Consider the following 6000-nt stretch of genomic DNA (forward strand, 5'->3'; position numbering starts at 1 on the left):
TAATGATAATAATAATGATAATAACAACTACAACTGATGATTATCCATTGAAAACATCCAAGGAAGGGGAAAAAACACTCCATGAGGTAACTTAGTTCACTGACTGACTACTCCTACTGTCAAGAACTTTTTCCTAATGAATTTTACCAAAGATTTTATTTGTATTTCAGATTTTATCAGCACTTATAACTATCACTCCATTTAAACAATGACAAATGGAAATTTTTAAGTTCATAAGGCAAGAGGAAAAAAACAACCCCAAGAATTAGATATAAATTACTGCAAGATGCTAAAGAAAGAGACTTTGACTTTGGGTTTTGCTGATTAGATAGGTTGGTATATATTATTATAGTATATATTATTATGTAAAAGCAAAAAGATGAGGCTGTATGTTATTTCCTTATTCTACGGTGCTAAAAAGAGCTGGAAATCAATGCTTATCTTTCTTTTTCCTTTCTTTCCCTACACCTTTTCCTCTTCCCCCTTTCCTCCCCTACTTTCCCTTTACTTTCATTTAATAATAATAATAATAAGTTGGAAGGGACCTTGGAGGTCATCTAGTCCAACCCCCTGCTAAAGCAGGAAACCCTATACCATTTCAGACAAATGGCTGTCCAGTCTCTTCTTAAGTACATTTTTCTTTGTACTTTATATTTTAACAAACTAATACATTTTTTTTAAAAAAAGTTCTTCCTAAAGTCTAATCCAGTGTTTCTCAAGCTTGACAACTCTAAGACATGTGGACTTCAAGTCCACATAAATTCTCCCCAGTCAGCATAAATTCTGGGAGCTGAAGTCAACACATCTTAGAGTGGCCCAAGTTGAGAAACACTGATCTAATCTATATCTACACTTTTGAAGCTTAATCCCATTAGTGTGCATGATTTACAACTCTAATTCTGGGCTCAGTTATGGTAATAAATTGAGGATTACCTATGATCATGAAGTCAGAATGTACCCAGGTTGTTAGAAAGCAAGTGTCAGGACCCACCTCAATCCACATCTTAGGAAATAAGAAGTCTTGGATGCAAGTTTAGTCCAAAAGGAAAATGTTTACTAGGATGGAATCGATTGTGGGAATACAAGACGGAATCTGACAAAAGTTACATTTCAATCCTATATAAACCATTCCCATTTCAGCCCCCCCCCATCCATTTGGTCAGGCTGTCGTCAGTTGCTAGGTGTCAGGTCCTTCCATGGGAAAGGGAACTCTCCTTGGTTTTATGGTTATTGCTTTCCTTTTCAGTTGTAAATGAAGATACAATCCAGACCTGTCTGTCCCCCTCCCTTCCCCAGTTAAAACATTCCCTGTTGTTTGAAAATCGCTTTAGTAACCATCTTCTCCCCCCCCCCTCGGAGAGATGGCAGAATCCCCAGAAATAGCACGTTGTTCTACCTATACAATTATGAAATGTGATATAAATGGATTCTGACATTCGGCTCTCCTTTCAGAAAAAAGATGAGTCCATCTGTGGGGAAAGAAAACATATAAATGTTAGCCTGGTTTGTTTGGATATTCTGTATGAAACTTCTTAAGCAACTTAGGTGCTTTAACATGGAGTTTGTTAACCCACTCATTTTCTGAGGAGGGGAGGTGTTTCCATGCCACTAAATATTGTATCGTTCCATGGTGTTTTCTGGAATCTAAGATTTCTTTCACTTCAAAATGTTGTTCTCCTTCCACCATGATGGGGGGTGGTGGTGGTGGGATTTTTTCTCGTAGTGGTGATTGTTGTTCTCTCTTTAATAGACTGCAGTGGAAGGTTGGGTGTATTCGTCTAAGATTTTTGGGTAGTTCTAATTCAACTGTTACTGGGTTTATGATTCTTTTAATTGGAAAGGGTCCAATATATTTTGGTCCTAGTTTTTTACAGGGTTGGAGTGATTTCAGGTATTTTGTGGATAAATATACCATCTCTCCTACCCTAAATGGTGTGGGATCGGTTCTTTTTTTGTCTGCCTGTGTCTTGTATGCTTTTCTGGCATCTTCCAACGCTTTCCTAACGATTGGCCATGTATTTTGTAATTGAGCAATCCATTCCTTCAGATCAGGGATAACCGGTTCTTTTGGGGTTAGTTCTGGTATTGGGTTGAAACTCTGGCCTGTAGCTACTTGAAAAGGAGTGTAACTTGTGCTTGAGTGGACTGCATTATTATATGCTACTTCTGCAAAAGGCAGTAGGTCCGTCCAGTCGGACTGCTGAAAATTAATATAGCATCTCAGATATTGTTCAAGTATATTATTAAGTCTTTCCGAAGCTCCGTCTGTCTGAGGATGGTGACTGGATGACAGTCCTTGGGTGGTTCCTAAGAGGGATAAAAATTCTTTCCAAAATGCCGACGTAAATTGCACCCCTCTGTCAGATATGATGCGTTGTGGTACCCCGTGCAATCTGTAAATATGCTGTACAAAAAGTTTTGCTAATGCTTTTGCAGTCGGGATTTTTTGGCAAGGTATGAAATGTACTTGCTTAGAGAACAGATCTGTGACAGTCCAGACTACGGTGTTTCCATTACTTTCTGGCAGTTCTACGATAAAATCCATGGCTATTTCTTTCCATGGGGCTGAGGGGTTTGCCACCGGTTGTAACAGACCTGGCGGTTTCCCTTGCAGTCTTTTGGCCATCGCGCAAATTTGACAGCTACCCACATAGCTTTCTATGTCCTTTTTCATAGATGGCCACCAAAATTGCCTTTTAGTTAAGTGTAAGGTTTTTACAAAGCCAAAGTGTCCTGCTGATTTTGTATCATGGCACAGTTGCATGAAATTGATTCTCTGTGTGGCAGGTATATATAGCTTCTCCCCCACCCACGGCAGTCCATCTTTAATTGTGCACACATGTTTATTTTTCTGGAACCATTCATCACTTTCCAAAGATTTCCTGAATTCTATTCCAGTTTGGCTATCTACCTTCGGCTTCATTTTTTCTTGTGCCCTGGTGGTGACTGGTGCTGCCAGTTGTTGTTCCGGTACAAGTGGTTTAAAGTCAGTAACTCTTGTGCTGTTATATTGGGGCATGCGGGATAATGCATCTGCCAGGAAGTTCTTTCCCCCCGGTAAGTGTTTGAGAGTGAAATTGAATCGGTGAAAATGTTGGGACCAGCGGGCTTGCTTAGGAGTGAGCTTCCTGGGCGTTTTTAGTGCTTCCAAATTTTTGTGGTCTGTCCAGACCTGGAAAGGTATTTTATTTCCTTCTAAAAATTGGCGCCATGTTAGTAATGCCCACCTCAACGAGAATGCCTCTTTTTCCCATATTGGCCAGCGTTGTTCTGTTTCTGTGAGTTTTCTGGATGTGTATGCACATGGTTGCAATGTCCCCCCATCATTTTCTTGTAATAGTACGGCTCCTACCGCTACATCACTCGCATCTGCCTGTATTACAAAAGGTTTGTCGGGATCTGGGTGTTTTAGGACAGGTTCAGCAGAAAAAAGTCTCTTTAGCCTCTCAAATGCTGCTTGACATTCCATTGACCATTTCAGAGGCTGGCTGGGTTTCACGGGTGACCCCCCCTTCGTTTTCAACAAATTTGTGAGGGGCATGGCTATTTGGCCAAATGCGGGGATGAATTGGCGGTAGAAGTTTGCAAACCCCAGGAAACTTTGCAATTGCTTCCATGTGCGGGTGGGTGCCCACTCTAGTACTGCCCTGACCTTCTCAGGGTCCATTTCGATGCCCTCTGGAGATATGCGATATCCCAGGTAGTCGATTTTTTCCTGATGGAATTCACACTTCGATAATTTAGCATATAAGTGGGCAGCTCGCAACTTCTTCAGGACTGCTCTGACTAGTTTGATATGTTCCTCTTTGGTTTCTGTGAAGATAAGGATGTCATCGAGGTAAACCAGGACCCCCTTATATAGGTGCTCTCTCAGCACGTCATTAATTAATTGCATAAAGACTGCGGGGGCCCCTTGCAGTCCGAATGGCAATACTTTGAATTGATAGCACCCCATTGGGCAGTTGAATGCAGTCTTCCATTTGTCTCCTTCCTTAATCCTAATACGGTAGTATGCTTCCCTCAGGTCTAGTTTGGTAAAAATCTTTCCTTTCGATAGGTGGGATAACATATCCTTCATTAGGGGAAGGGGGTACAGATTACATTCACTAATTGTGTTCAAATTTCTATAGTCCACAACCAAACGAAAGGACCCATCCTTCTTCTCTCTGAACAGAACCGGGGCGGCCACTTTGGGTTTGGCAGGCTCAATAAATCCTCTTTCTAAGTTTTTCTTTATGAATCTCTCCATTTCTGCCATTTCCCTTGGGCTCATGGCATACATCCTGGGTCTTGGGAGTTTTGCCCCAGGTTTGAATTCTATGGTGCAGTCTGTGGGGCGGTGGGGGGGAAGCTCATCTGCTCTTTCCTCACTGAAAACCTCAGCCAGGTCCCTGTATTCCTCCGGTATCTCTGGTAATCCCTTCTCTTTCCCCACTGCTGCTGTCTCCTCCCTCTGGGTTGGGGGGTGCTTTTGGAGTCTAAGTTCTTCTGCCCCCCCTTTGGGAAATTGAGTTCTGCTGTCCTCCAGTTTATCCCGGGGTTCCATTTCTTCAGCCATTCCAGTCCTAGGATCATTGGGCATTCCATGCCTGGGGCCACTATAAACGTTATGTCCTCCTCATGGGGCCCCAGTGATAGGTGGATTGGTAAAGTGGCTAGGGTGGCTGGTCCTCCCCCTGCTATTGTCCCATCTAATTGACTAAAAGAGATTGGTTGTTTTAGCCTCCTCACTGGGATGCTCAATCTCTCCACCAGCGTTGGGCTGATAAGGCAGCGGATGCACCCAGAGTCTATCAGAGCTTTTATTTTGGCTGCTTCAGGCATAGGGGAAGCTAATATAGTCACTGTCTTAAGTATGGGTGGAAGGGGTCCACTTACCAATGGTTCTCCCTCTGAGCTGTCTTCCAAGTTGTCCACCGTCCCTGCGGTGCAGGCCGGAGTCCAGTCCCAGTTCCTGGCAGGAATTGTGGACTCTACAGCCTCTGTCCCCTTCATGGAAGATTCTTTTGTGTTGCCTTGGGGATTCCCCGGCTTCTTGGAGGATGATGCCTCTGGTTTTTGTGGGGGGGCTTTTGAACGACATTCTGCAGCACGGTGGCCCTCTCTTCCGCAGTTGAAGCAACTTGTTGATTTTTTGGCTGTGGCTGGTGGTTTTTCCCCCTCACGTGTTTGCTCAGGTGGCAGGCGGCCCCATGGTTTTCCTCTGCGGTATCTCTTCAGTAGGTCTATTTCCACTTCCTCCGCCAGGATGTACCAGTCGTCGAGGTGGGGTGGGTCTCCTCGAGGCAGGCAAGCATCATACAGGTCGTAGTTCAGACCGTCTTTGAAGTGGCTAAGGAGGATGTCTTCTGGCCAGTTCAGCTTGCTGGCAATGGCTCGGAATTCCTGGGTATAATCAGCCACTGCTCGCCTGCCCTGCCTCACCGTTTTGATTCTCTCCCGGGCCTTACGGTCAGCCAAAGGATCCTCGAACCGTCGCCTCAAAGATGACATGAATCGGTTGAAGTCGTTGAGTTCTGGGGCGTTGGAGTCATGCAAGTTCACCACCCAGTCTGCAGCCGTCCCGTCCAGGGCAGATTGCACAATTCGGATGCGTGTTTTGTCACTGGGGATGTCCCGTCCGTACTCTTCCATGTAGCTGAGGACTTGGGTTAGGAAAAATCCCAGTCGTGATGGCTCCCCCTTGAATTTGACTTCCAGGGGCGGGAGTCTTTGGCTGGAGCGTTGTCTGCGCCGTGGCCAGTATCGCTCCTCATCCTGGTCCCCATCTGTGGTTCTGGGGGGGTGGGTACTGCTGAGGCAGCAATTCCTGTTCCATTGGATGGCCCCGGGGTTTCAGGTGTTGGATCCCCTCCGTTACCTTTCCAGTTGCGTCCCCAGGCGCTGCCTCGGTTGCGATTTTCAGCTCTCTCCTCCCTCAGTGAACTCAGGGTTGCTTTCATCAGATCAATGGCCTTTTCCAGGATCCGCTCCTCCTCGCTGGTGTGCAGGGAACTCTCC

The sequence above is a fragment of the Vipera berus genome (genome assembly GCF_964194415.1).
Source record: "Vipera berus genome assembly, chromosome: 3".
In the NCBI taxonomy this organism is placed as follows: Eukaryota; Metazoa; Chordata; class Lepidosauria; order Squamata; family Viperidae; genus Vipera; species Vipera berus.